Genomic DNA, 14,263 nt, shown 5'->3' on the forward strand with positions numbered 1-14,263 from the left:
GTAGAAAATTGGCTGCTGATGCTCACTACCTTGTCAGTATAAAACGTGGCAAAGTCATCAGCAGTCAGAGAAGTTGTAGGATGTGGTGGAGGAGGATAGAGAAGAGATAAGAAAGTTGAAAATAGTTTAAAGGAATCTGAAGTGTTACTGATCTTGTTCTGCTAGTAATCAATTTTAGCAGTAGAAACTCTAGCGGAAAAAAAGGAGAGAAGTGACTGATACTTACACAGGTCAGCAGGGTCTTTTGACTTGTGCCATTTTCTCTCCGCAGCCCTCAGCTCGGTTTGGTGATCACAAAGTATCTCCAACAGCCAGGGACTGGAGAGTGTGGCACATACTGGCCTGGAGGTAAGAGGACAGACAATATCGAGGCAATAAGTTAATGTTGAGAAAAGAGCATTTGTAGCTTCACTTAAATCAAGTGAAGAGAAATGATTAGTGGAGGGAAGGGATGCAGAGACTATGGAAGAGAAGTGAGTGGGTGGGAGAGAGTGAAGATTGCGGTGGAAGGAGACCATAGGTGGAGTAAGAGGAAAAGAAGAAGGGAGAGTAACAGAAAATTGGATGAAGAAATGGTCAGAGATATGTAGAAGGGGATTATTGGAGATACAATTACGTGTAAGGATGAGATCTATCTGTTTCCCTGCTCTGTGAGTTGCAGGGGTGTGCAGTCTTGTAAGGTCAAAGACTTTTTCTGTTTCAAACTGTAAAGAGGAGGCGAGAAGCAGCTTTTCCTGGTTCAGGTAAGCGTTTATTTTCCTCACTGCAGCAAATACAGTCTTTCAAGGCTTTTACGCTGTTCAATAACTCACTCTAAAAAAATCCACAAGTTACTTCACAAAATAAACTCTCAACTTTGCAACAATAAACTCTTGGCTTCACAATCAGTGCCCAGGCTCTCTCTCTCGTCTACTTGCAGTCTGGCTCTATTTATGCCGCTCTCCCCATGCTCACTGAAATTAGAGACAGATGTTAGACATAATTTAGCTCAGGTGTAAGCGCCCTTTACACTTTCTCTCTCCGGAGAGATGCTTGACCACGCCCCCGCTACCACACAAACTATTTATTTAATTGATGAAATATAAAAATATAACTAGATTTTAACATTTTCTGAACAATATGTGATTTATTAGGTGGTTGCAACATAGTCTTATGACAACTCTGAATAATTCATTTGAGATGGCGAAATCATAAGATATCGTTGTAAAGGTTCCAGCAGGAAGGAAGCGGGAAGTGGGTTGGCAGTCCAGGTAAATCAGCTTATATTCAAGTGTTCAGCTTCACAGACAAAGTATAGGCTTTTCAGCTTCATAAACATAGAGCAGGCTTTTCAGCTTCACGTAACTCTCTCCGCCTCACTGGCGTTCTCGACAGTCTTTTCAAGCCCATCTCCGTCGTCACTGTAATGAGAAGCAGGTGTTACACATCATTAATCACCAGGTGATGGTCCTTACTGCTTCCTCTCTCCCCAGTGACAGACACACGACCACGTCCCGCTCCACATACCCCCACCGCCCGACTCAGGCCTGGGCAATGTCCAGCCTGCCAACTCCCCCCCCATTCCTGGAGAGGAAATCAGCCACAACCATCTGGGGCCCCGGCCTGTGGACCACCTTAAATTTGAACGAGTGATCCGCGCATTGATATCCTTCATGCGGTGGAGCCACTGAAGCGGGCCGTGATCTGAGCAGAGGATGAAGGCCCGCCCCAGCATGTAGTAGCGGAGGGTTAGGACCGCCCACTTGATGGCAAGACACTCTTTCTCTGTGGTGCTGTACTTAACCTCTCTCAAAGAGAGCTTACGACTAATGTACAGCACGGGGCGCTCCACACCCTCCATCTCCTGCGAGAGCACGGCCCCCAACCCCCTCTCTGATGCATCCGTCTGTTAAATAAAGAGGAGAGAGAAGTTAGGAGCATGTAAAAGCAGCCCGCCACAGAGTGCAGATCTCACTCTCGTGAAAGCCTGTTGGCACGCCTCTATCCATTGGCCTGGATTTGGTGCCCCTTTTTAGTGAGATTAGTCAAGGGGCTGGTGACATCAGAAAAATTAGGAACAAACCTTCTGTAATAGCCAGCCAGCCCCATGAACTGTCTCACCTCCTTTTTGGACTGGGGACGTGGGCAGGCCGCTATCGCTGCGGTCTTATCAATCTGGGGACATACCTGCCCATGACCCAAGTGGAAGCCCAGATACCGTATTTCCACCTGCCCAATTGCGCAATTTTTCAGGTTTGCCATGAGCCCCACCCGCCTCAGCGACCTCAGGACAGCTCTCAGATGCTGCATATGCCTCTGCCAATCATTAATGTATATAATGATATCATCTAAGTAGGCAGCGGCATATGCAGCATGTGGCCGGAGGATCTTATCCATGAGGTGCTGGAACGTGGCGGGAGCCCCGAACAAACCGAATGGAAATGTGACGAATTGGTGTAATCCGAACGGTGTGGAAAAGGCAGTTTTTTCTCAGGATAAAGGAGTTAAGGGGATCTGCCAATATCCTTTAGTTAAATCCAATGCTGAATAAAATTGAGCCGCACCCAACTGATCGAGCAGTTCGTCAATTCGGGGCATTGGGTACGCGTCAAATTTAGACACCGCGTTGACTTTCCGGTAATCAACACAGAACCGGACTGACCCGTCACTCTTAGGTACAAGAACAACCGGGCTCGCCCAATTGCTGTGCGATTCTTCTATTACCCCCATCTTGAACATTGCCCCTGATTCATCCCGAATCACTTTTTTCTTGTATTCGGGTACGTGGAATGGCCGACTACGCACTACCACTCCCGGTGGGGTCTCGATATGGTGTTGTATGAGGTTAGTCTGACTGAGAAGAGGCAAGAACACGTCCACAAACTCTTTTTGCAACCCGGCCACCTCCGTGAGCTGGGGCGGTGAGAGGTGGTCTCCACAAGAGACCAGGGTGAATGGATCGGCTCTGAACTTCTGGCCTCTCTGGAACTACCATCGCCATGGACACGGGGACCGCCTCTCTCCACAATTTAAGGAGGTTGAGATGGTAAATTTGACATGCCCCACCTCTATCCTGTTCTTTAAACTTCATAATCGAGATCCCTGACACACCGTGTAACCTCAAAGGGTCCTTGCCACTTGCCGAGTAATTTGCAGCTTGATGTGGTGATTAATACAAGTACTTTGTCTCCCGGTGCAAATTCCCATAGCTGGGCACCCCTATTATATAGCCGGCTTTGTGTCTCTTGAGCTCGGAGCAAATTCTGTTGTGACAACTGACCCAGTGTGTGTAGCTTTGCTGGAAGATCCAGGACGTACTGAATTTCATTTTTGCTCTGGGAAGGTCCTTCCTCCCATGCCTCCCATATGACGTCAAGCACCCCGCGGGGCCGGCGTCCATACAGGAGCTCGAAGGGGGAAAACCCCGTAGAGGCTTGCGGGACTTCCCTGACTGCAAATAATAGGGGGTCCAGCCATTTGTCCCAAATTCTAGCATCCTCGTGAACAAACTTATGAATCATGTTTTTAAGGGTTCGATTAAATCGTTCCACCAGCCCTTCAGTTTGCGGGTGATAAACGCTGGTGCAAATCAATTTAATACCCAGCAATTCATCAAGTTCGCGTAGTGTTCATGACATAAACGTTGTGCCTTGGTTGGTGAGGATTTCTTTTGGAATCCCCACCCGGGAGATAATTTTGAAGAGTGCCTCCGCAACCCAGCATGCTGAGATGTTGCGTAAAGGCACTGCTTCCGGATATCATGTTGCATAATCCACCAGGACTAATACAAAACGGTATCCACATGCTGACCGATCTAATGGCCCGACGAGGTCCATTCCAATTCTTTCGAAGGGGGCCTCGATTAATGGTAATGGGTGCAATGGCGCTTTTGGGGTGGCCAGTGGATTCACCAACTGACATTCACGGCATGCCGCACACCATCTGCGTACATCGCCGCGAATGCCCGGCCAATAAAAGTTGGCCATTAAATGGTGTAGTGTTCTCTCCGGTCCTAAGTGACCCGCCATAGGATTGTGGTGAGCCACCTGGAAAAGTGTTTCCCGACGGCTCCTCAGGACTAATAGCTGGGTTGTATTTTCATGGGTTTGAGTGTCCTGCGTCACTCGATACAACCAGTCCCTAATAATAAAAAAGTACGGGTATGTGAGGGCGACGTCCAGCTGGAGCTGCTGGCCATCAATTACTCTCGCTTGGTCAAGGGTTTCGTCACGCGACTGCTCTAGATTGAAGTCCCCCCACCCCCCCGGGAATTCCCTGAGGGCAGAAATACTGGAGGATTCCCCTCCTGCGTCATTCTGATGCTGAGCAGACGTGGACGGCCCCAGCTCCGCCTCCCCAGCCATTGCATCACACCTCACACACTGTGTTTTCGGTTTGCAGGACCCATCCGCTCACAACGCTTTCAATAATCTTTTAAACCCAGGCCAATTTGTTCCTAAAATCAGTGGATGGGTGAGGTGAGAATTAACCGTGGCCTCGGTTAATATTTTACATCCCGAAATTGAATAACGGTGGTCACTACCAGGTATTCGTAAACATCCCAGTGCACACACCTCACCAACACCTTGTTATTTGTACCCAAAGCCCCGTCATGAACCAAGCCGTGGTGGATTGAGGTTTGATTGCAACCCGAATCCACCAGGGCTTTGTATGTATGCCCCTTAATCCTTACCGGAATGCGATACATCCCAGCTCGATCGGGGGGGCGGCCTGTGGCGTGTCGGGGACCCGGATCCACGTTCCCACTTCCATTACTGGACACCAGTCCTGGACGTGTCCCGACTCCCCACAACTCCAACAGATCGGCCCAGGCTCCTCGGCTGCACCCGTGGCGGCAGAGACATCACCCTGGGAAGGATGACAGAGAGGGGTAGGGGAGGGGGTTGGCACGTAGTGCAGCCCGCGGAAGCGGGGCGCCGGTTTGGGTAAATACACCCCCCATTTCCGGGGGGCGGGAACAGGTTTAGAGGGAGGAGAGGGAGGGGCAGAAGAGGGAGTAGAAGAGAGAGGGAGAGAGAGAGAGACTTGTACTGCTCGCTGGCTTTGGGGTAGGCCGCCATGTGGGCTTTGGCCAGCTGGACAGCGTCATCCACCGACGTGGGGCGATGACATTGGAGCCATTCCGCTGTCTTCTTGGGCAGATGAACGGTCAGCTGTTCCAACACATCAGCTCTATTATGTCCTCCACGGCGCGCCCTTGCCCAGCTAGCACCCATTTTCAGCAGGCATCCCGGAGCTGCTGGGCAAATGCAAATGGGCAGCCGACTTCACTCAGCGTAATGGAGCAGAACTGCTGGCGATGTTGTTCGGGGTGCGGCCCACCCGTTGCAGGACAGCAGTCTTCAGTTTTGCATAGTCCAGGCGGTCCGCAGCTGGCAGTTGTTGCGCCACGAGTTGGGCCTCCCCGGAATGCAGCAGCAGCAAGTGGAGGGCCCACTGGGCTTTTGGCCAGCCGGAGGCGGTGGTTGAGTGCTCATAGAGGTCCAGGAACGCCTCTGGGTCGTCCTGAGGGCCCATCTTCATCAGGAGGAGGTGCGGCTTCATTGCTGCCTCTGGGGTCGCGGTGGAGGATCCGCCTGTTGCTAACCAGCTCCGTTGAACCTGCCGATCCTCGGACTGGGCCCGGAGGAGCTCCTGGAAACAACACTCCTGGGCGAGACGGGCTTGGTGATGGGTCTCCTGGATGCTAGCCAGGGTGCAGATGACTTTGCCCAGTGGTGAGGTGTTCATGGTGACCAGTCTTCTTCCTTCGATGTCCTGGAATTTGGCACCAGTGTAAAGGTTCCAACAGGAAGCGGGAAGCGGGTTGGCAGTCCAGGTAAATCAGCTTTTATTCAAGCGTTCAGCTTCACAGACAAAGTATAGGCTTTCAGAAACAGACGTGGCTTTTCAGCTTCACACAACTCTCTCCGCCTCACTGGCAATCTCAGCGGTTTTTTCAAGCCCATCTCCATCGTCACTGTAACGAGAAACAGGTGTTACGCATCATTAACCACCACGTGATGGTCCTTAGCACTTCCTCTCTCCCCAGTGACAGACACACGACCACGTCCCGCTCCACAATCATACAACTTGGCTTGTACAAAAATGGATGAATTTTAAACCAATGAGTTAACCAACAAAATTTCAAATCGATACAGTACAGGCATCAAATTTTACATAGCCTCCAATCCAACACTTTATTTTAAGAAAGGAAACATCTGTGAAGAAATGTGGTTACTCGTATATTTATTAATGCAATATATATGACTGATGTATCTCATGTTTTCTTTAGTGGTATATAAACATTATATTCCTATTAAAATCATGCTTAGTTTAAGGGTTTTGGTAAAGGGTTAGACTTTATGCTTAGGTTTAGATTTGGGTTAAGGGTTAAACTCAGGAAAACAAAATCATTGGTTAGATTATTTTTCTCTTTGGGTGTAAAACTTGTATATTTTTATACGAGCCAACTCATTTGATTTGTTATGATTTTGCTATCTCATACTGTTATTGCCACTCGTCATGAGTCTGTGTTGGTGGTTGCTAGGGAGTTCTGGGAGATTTCTAGATGGTTGATTTTCCGGTACAAGTCCGAAAGTGTACGACCTCAAGTCTTAATGAAATGCTGGTCCTTATGGCTCAGGTCCCTTCTTCAATGTAAGTCAAAAGGATTTTTTTTTTTTTTTTTTTTGTCCATTTTATCAGAGGACAGTTGAATATCGTAAGTCTGATTGCTTTGAAAAATAATAGCATGCCTCTCCTCAACAAGCTACAATTTGAAGTGTCATTGTAGCCATGTAGCAGAAACAATGCGGGACAAACAATCGCTGAGGTAAGCATCAATGTTACCATTTCTCATACTGAGTGTTCAGATCTCTAAAAGTAACACTGATGCTTGCCAGAGCAATTCCAACATATGGGTAATATGAAAATGAATATGATGATCATAGTACAATTAGGTGACTTGGAATGTCTCATTGTGTGATACTGTGAGCAATGTAATTTGACTGAACAACAAGTTTCAACAACAAAAGTGATTGATTGAACAACAAAAGTCTCTTTATTTGGGAGACTTTTCTGTTAAACCGCTTGAACAATAATAACATTGCCGTTTGACACAAATATTGGCTTTACTTGTCATTTGTCAAATAGTGTGATTAAGCAAAACACTTGATGAAGCACAGCTCTCTCACATGTGCAGTGAAGGGTCTATGTTTATCACGGACAAGTTGTGCATTTGGGGAATCACAGGTTGTTTTATATGCAGATATAAAAAGGGTAGTTCCTCTTTGAGCTGAACTTTTTCATCGCTACAGGGCCAAATATGAATTTACATTTGCTATTTAACCTGAGGTCACTGAAGACATGATGGCCATCAAACTTGTGTTCCTCCTCTCCATTGCCATTTTGGGTTCAGGTATATGAAGTGCTACAGTTCCCTATCTGTCACTCACTCGACGTTGGTGTCGATGTAGTGACACTAGGGGTCACTCTTGGGAGCCCGAGACACCTCTGGTCTTTGATAAAAGGCCAATGAAAATTGGCGAGTGGTATTTGCATGTCACTCCCCCGAACATACGGGTATAAAAGGAGCTGGTATGCAACCACTCATTCAGATTTTCTCTTCGGAGCCGAATGGTCATGCTCACTGAGCTGAATACTACTGTTCATTCACCTCTGCTGGATCGGACGGTGCATTTCAGCGGCTTCTCCCTCCTCTGCACTGGTGTACTGCAGAGAATGCCCCTGGGCACTTCGGCAGAAAAACTAGAGAGTATATTTTCTGAAAGAGCATTTTTCTGAAAGTGGATTTTAAAAGAGTATATATTTCTCTAAAAGAGCGCACACACAGAACGTCTTATTAAATACGCGTTTTTTTAAAGATGCTTTTCCGATTGTGTGTTATTCCTGGTTGTGCTCGTTATCTCTCGCCTTCTAACGGTCACGATCACTGTCTTTCGTGTCTGGGCACTGCTCACGCGGAGACCGCGTTCGTGGATGGTCATGTTCTCATTACGAGAATATGTCCATGGCAACGTTGCGGTCGCGGCTCACCTTCGTAAGAAAGCGAGCCACCCCAGAGGCTCCCGCCTCGGTCCTTTTACCCACGGGTTTGAGGCCAGCGCGGCTAGCACTGGGGGCGATTTGGCGACCCCAATGGGACCGCCTCTGCCGGGTATCCCCCCGCGGACCTCCCATTCCCCAGCACGTTCATCTGCCCCGATCGGGCTTCCGGGTGAGTCCGCCAGCTCGTCTCACGGCAAGTTCGACCTCTTATTCGGAGCCTGCGAAAGTGATGAGCTCTCGAGCGCAGCATCGGAGAGCGGGCTCGTCCAGTCGGAAGCCTCAGCTGGGCTCCTCCCTCACAGGCTGACGCGGACATGATGACATGCTTTCCCGGGCAGCCGCGAGCGTCGGTTAGAGTGGATTTCACCGCTCTTCCCTGAACCCTCGCGGCTCGGTGATTGTTCCTGGGCTCGCGGCACCGCTCAAAGCCACGCCCCGCCCCGTTCCTTTCTTCCCGGAAGTGCATGAAGAGCTGACAAGGTCACGGGAGGCACTTTTTACTGCCCGGTCCTGATCTTTTCAGCTTCCCCGCTCTCACTACCCTCGATGGTGGGGCGGCCAAGGGTTATTCGGCAATCCCCCGGTGGATAAAGGCGCTCGCGGTGCACCTATGCCCGCAGAGCGCCGCCACCTGGCGCGGGTGCCCAAAGCCCCCGTCCAAGGCCTGTAGGTTTACGTCATCTCTGACGGCCAAGGCCTACGGTGCCGCTGGACAAGCCGCCTCCGCCCTGCACGCCATGGCTCTCCTGCAAGTCCGCCAAGGCGCTAAAGGAATTGCACGAGGGTAGTTCCGCCCCGGGATTGATGCAGGAACTGCACTTGGCGACCGACCTCGCTCTCCGAGCGACGGAGGTCACGGCGCGGTCTCTCGGGCGGACGATGGCCACACTAGTGGTCCAGGAGCGCCACCTTTGGCTCAACCTGGTCGAGATGGGTGAGGCCGACAAGACACGATTCCTTGCTGCCCCCATTTCCCAGGTGGGCCTATTCGGCGACACCGTCGAGGACTTTGCCCAGCAGTTCTCGATGGTAGAGCAGTAGATGGATGCTAGCCGGCATATCCTGCCCTGGCGCGGCTCAAGATCCTGCACCCCATCTACTCATCACCAAGGGCGTCCCCCTGCGGTGACTGCACCTGCTCCGCCGTAGCCCGCCCCTTCGACCTGGCCCCGGCGTGGAGCCCACCGCAGGAAGCAGACGCCACCCATCTCGCGGCCGCCCAGAACCCGTGAAAGGCTTCAAAGCGCCCTTGAGACGGGCGACCCAGGGACAACGAAACCCGCTGCTCTGGAGCTGGTAAGCAGATCTTCATCTTTTTGTTACCTTTTGCATTTAATTGCGCTGCATGCCCAAGTGGCTGCAGTACTCAAGAGCTCAGCAAGAGTGGTTTCCTTGTTCCCTGGGTCACATATCCGGTGTGTACGGCTGGCATCACGACCACCGTCCACCACTCCATTTGGCAGGTTGGCGCTCCAGCGGCGGTCTCCCGCCCTGAGCACCCAGCTGTGGCACAAATCCGCCCCCGATGTGACAGTCTCCACGGGTCACGAGGACAGGCCTCTTCCTCCCCCGTCCCAGGCTGTTCCGGGGGTGGTCACAAGGAGCCAGGTAAGTGCTTCGATGTCCTCAGACTCAGCATGGCCACGACGTGGTGTGGCACCTCGAGCTCCGCCCCGCCGCAAGGCCCCACCTGCCGGTACATCCGATGACGTTGTCCCTTTGGTCCCCCTTGCGCGGAACTTGGACGCATGGCTTGCGCCTTCCAGTCCGTCATGAGGGCTGGTCCGGACCGTCCGACTCGGCTGCGCGATTCACTTCGCCGGGCATCCGCCCAGGTTCAGCGGTGTCCACTTCGCCTTGGTGAAAGACGAAAACGCTGCTACTTTGCGTGGAGATCGCTACCCCCCTACGGAAGGATGCGATAGAAACTGTCCCTCCAGCCGAGATGAAGAAAGGGTTTTACAGCCCCTACTTCATTGTACCGAAAAAGGCGGTGGGTTGTGGCCAATCTTGGACCTGCGAGTACTGAACCGGGCTTTACACAGACTCCCGTTCAAGATGCTGACGCAAAGACGCATTCTAGCGAGCGTCCGGCATCAAGATTGGTTCACGGCGGTAGACACGAAGGATGCGTACTTTCACGTCTCGATCCTTCCTCGACACAGACCCTTCCTGCGGTTCACGTTCGAGGGTCAGGCGTATTAGTACAAGTCCTCCCTTTCGGCCTGTCCCTGTCTCCTCGCGTCTTTACGAAGATCGCAGAGGCTGCCCTTGCCCCGTTAAGGGAGGTGGGCATTCGCATTCTCAACTATCTCGACGACTGGCTAATCTTAGCTCACTCTCGAGACGTGTTATGTGCACACAGGGACCTGGTGCTCTCACACCTCAGCCGACTAGGGCTTCAGGTCAACTGGGAAAAGAGCAAGCTCCTCCCGGTTCAGAGCATCTCTTTTCTCGGTTTGGAGTTGGACTCAGTCTCCTTGACGGCACACCTTACGAACGAGCATGCCCAGTCGGTGCTGGCCTGTTTGAAGGCGTTCAAACAGAAAACAGCGGTTCCACTGAAACTTTTTCAGAGGCTCCTGGGGCATATGGCATCCTCGGCGGTGGCCACCCCGCTCGGGTTGATGCATATGAGGCCGCTTCAGCACTGGCTCCAGACTCGAGTCCCGAGACGGGCATGACGCCACGGGACACACCGCATGGCCATTACGTCGGTCTGTCACTGTCTTTTCAGCCCTTGGACCGACCTCTCGTTTCTATGAGCAGGCATTCCCCTAGAACTGGTCTCCAGGCACGTCGTGGTCATGACAGATGCCTCCAAAACGGGCTGGGGCACTGTTGGCAATGGGCACGCAGCCGCCGGCCTCTGGACGGGTCCGCGGCTGCATTGGCACATCAACTGCCTCGAGTTACTGGCAATTCTGCTCGCCCTGCGGAGGTTCCGGCCGTTGATCCAGGGCAAGCACGTGCTAGTTCGGACAGACAGCACGGCAGCAGTAGCATATGTCAACCGCCAAGGCGGTCTGCGTTCCCGCTGTATGTCACAACTCGCCCGCCGTCTCCTCCAACGGAGTCAGCAGCACCTCAAGTCGCTGCAAGCCACTCACATCCCGGGCAACCTCAACACTTCGGCGGACGCACCGTCACAACAGGTTACCCTCAAGGGAGAGTGGAGACTCCACCTTCAGGTGGTCCAGCTGATTTGGAGTCGATTCGACAGGCACAGGTGCACCTGTTCGCCTCCCAAGAATCCTCCCCACTGCCCGTTCTGGTACGCCCTGACCGAGGCCTTCCTCGGCATAGACGCGCTGGCACACAGCTCGTCCCCTGGCATTCGCAAATATGCGTTTTCCCCCAGTGAGCCTGCTTGCACAGACCCTGTGCAAGGTCAGGGAGGACGAGGAGAAGGTTGTCCTGGTAAGCACCCTACTGGCCCGCCCAGACGTGGTGCTCGGACCTCACGCTCCTCACGACAAATTCCCCTGAGGTAGGACCTTCTTTCTCAGGGAAGTAAGTTACTCAGCGTAAAACCTGAATGAGTGGTTGCATATCAGCTCCTTTTATACCCGTATGTTCGGGGGAGTGGCATGCAAATACCACTCGCCAATTTTCATTGGCCTTTTATCAAAGACCAGAGGTGTCTCGGGCTCCCAAGAGTGACCCCTAGTGTCACTACATCGACACCAACGTCTCATTCCCTCCATCAGGGAACGGAGGTTACACCAGTAACCATGACATTATAATACTAATAAAATGTTCTTTCTTTATCTGAAGCTGAATGTGTGTTCCCATAAGGGTGATGCTCTGTTAAAGCTGTTGGATCTGTCCCTCTCACATACAGAGTTCTGGCAGAAATATCACCACCAGTAATGCAAATGTATAGGAGGCCCATTGGAGTTGACCAAGTACATGGTAGTTGTGTAAGAGGCACATTGAGCAGCACTTTTGGGCTTTTGTGGTCTCTCTCATTTCCATGCAGCCAATCAGTGACTTTGTTAGTCAAAAGATGCAGTTTAAGTTGTCCACCACTTACTGTAAACTGAATTCAGAGCTCTAAAGTTTCAAAGCTACACTCATTATTCACATTACATTTGATTTCCATTCCAAAAGTTACGTTTCTTACATTTTCTTTTATATTATTTTACAACTTTTTACCATTTTTGAAAGCATACTTTTTACATGGGCCAATATAAATAGTGTTTTTGCACACATAGGTATATGTTTGAATTCTCTGCCTTGTTTGCTTTTGTTTTTGTGCATATTCTGTATTAGAAATGTTCATTGTGTTGATTTTCACGCCTTTACCCTTTAATCTATTCGAAAGGCACTCTGTTGTGCAAAACATCCACAAACTTTCCACATTGTTCAGAGAAAGCTTCTCATATAGTGTGCACCTTCTTCAACATGACAATTTAGTTGGCTAGCCATTTGCCAACCATTTCATAAAAAAGGTTTAACATGTATAAATAAAACCAATATGCATTTGTAACATACAAATGTCAAAGAACTAACGAAACTCATTTATAGTCATCCTGTTAATGAGTAACTTACTGTGTACTGTATCCCATGTGAATAAGATCAGTCTAACAGTCAGTGTTAAGCACACTATGTGAGTTCATGAACACTTATCACACTTCCGGGTTTTAGAACACGGAAGTAAATGATTGCAGGGTAAACTTCGATAGCGGTGAATGGGAGACCATGGCAAATATAATTTTTGCTTACCCGTTTTCTCCAACACCAAAAGAAAAATGGCACTATTAAGTTTCCACAGCTTTCCAAATAAAGAAAAAAAAAACAAAAAAAACAAAGACTGATAGATTACGACAGTCAGAAGAGAAAAGATGTCAAATTCATACTGTCACTCTCTCAGCAGCTGTTAGAAACCTAGAAACTAATTTCTTAAAATGAATTCCAGAGTAATATAATACAATGTATAATGTTATACATTTTCACTAAATCATTTTAAAAAATTGCAAATATAAAAATGTTTGGGAAAGTTACACTGCTAAATAAGGCAGAAACACATTATCACAGTCTGTGAAAAGGGTTGATTTTCATTACTTTAATTTACCGAGATCAACATGGAACAATTCTGTGGCATTTGTTTGTGTTCTTGTTTCATGTTTTGATTAATGTCTTTTATTTTGCCATATCTTTTATTTTGAAATGTGTTGTTCCATGTCTTGCTTTATAGCACTCATGTTCTCTTGTTCATTGTCATGTATTGAGGTTAAAAAGTTTTTATGGTTCTTGTTCATTGGTTTTGTCTTAATCATAGTTTAGTCAAGTCTAGTTTGAATTGGTTTTCTAGTCATGTTTCCTGTTTCATGCATGTATTCATGTTTTTGACTTCTTTCATGTTTTTTGGATTAAAATATAACTCCTCTTGGGTTCCTTACTTATTACATCTATGAGTCTGTCTTCTGTGTCTGCTGCCATATGTTAAAGATTAATTCAGTAAAGAAGTGTATAAGGAAGTTTACACTAAAATACTGTCTTTGGGGAAATTCCTGCATAGACCAGAAGATAATTTAATTGTTCAGTATTGTTTTCCTTTACGTAGATGCTTTTAAAGGTATCTTTTGAGACATGAAAACAATGCACTATAAATATACAATTACACGTCTTCAACCTAACAATTGCACAATTTCTGTCATAGCTAGTGTAGCAGGACCAAATACGTGCTATTTGCTGTTTGAACATGAAATAACTGACCATAGTTTATAACAAATATTAACACCTGCATTTGTATTCAATAGGATTAGGTCCATCCACCCTCAGAATAAACATATTCCAGCAGATGAAAGGCAGTATTGTGTGTTGTAGAATTCCTTATGTGCAGATCTAACGTTCAGATCCAATATCAGCATATGGTCCCCGTTTATATCTAGGTTTGTGGTTGCTAGGGAGTTCTGGGAGGTCAAATTATTATTATTATAATTATTATTTTTTTTTAGCACATATGAGCACATGTAACATCCATTAGGTGGCACTTTGCAGATGACCTTCCAAAATCATTATTCTAGTAAGACTTTCCTTATGTTCCCCCAGAGATCAAATAACATTCTTCACGATTAAGAATTCTGTGTCAAACCAAATGTGAAGTCAGAAAATCAAAGCATTGCTTGGAAGTCGCATCACTTCCTTATGTTTTTATCTTAAAAGATGTGAGGTAGACAAGAAATGAAAACAAATAATGCTAGCAGAT

General features: G+C 48.7%; 1 protein-coding gene across 1 annotated transcript in view; it reads left to right on the plus strand.

Moving 5' to 3' along the window:
* LOC127432784 (14-3-3 protein gamma-like) overlaps positions 1–14,263 on the plus strand; it is a 678,408-nt gene that overhangs the window by 443,060 nt on the left and 221,085 nt on the right. The window lies entirely within an intron of this gene.

The sequence above is a fragment of the Myxocyprinus asiaticus genome, chromosome 42 (assembly GCF_019703515.2).
Source record: "Myxocyprinus asiaticus isolate MX2 ecotype Aquarium Trade chromosome 42, UBuf_Myxa_2, whole genome shotgun sequence".
Taxonomy (NCBI): domain Eukaryota; kingdom Metazoa; phylum Chordata; class Actinopteri; order Cypriniformes; family Catostomidae; genus Myxocyprinus; species Myxocyprinus asiaticus.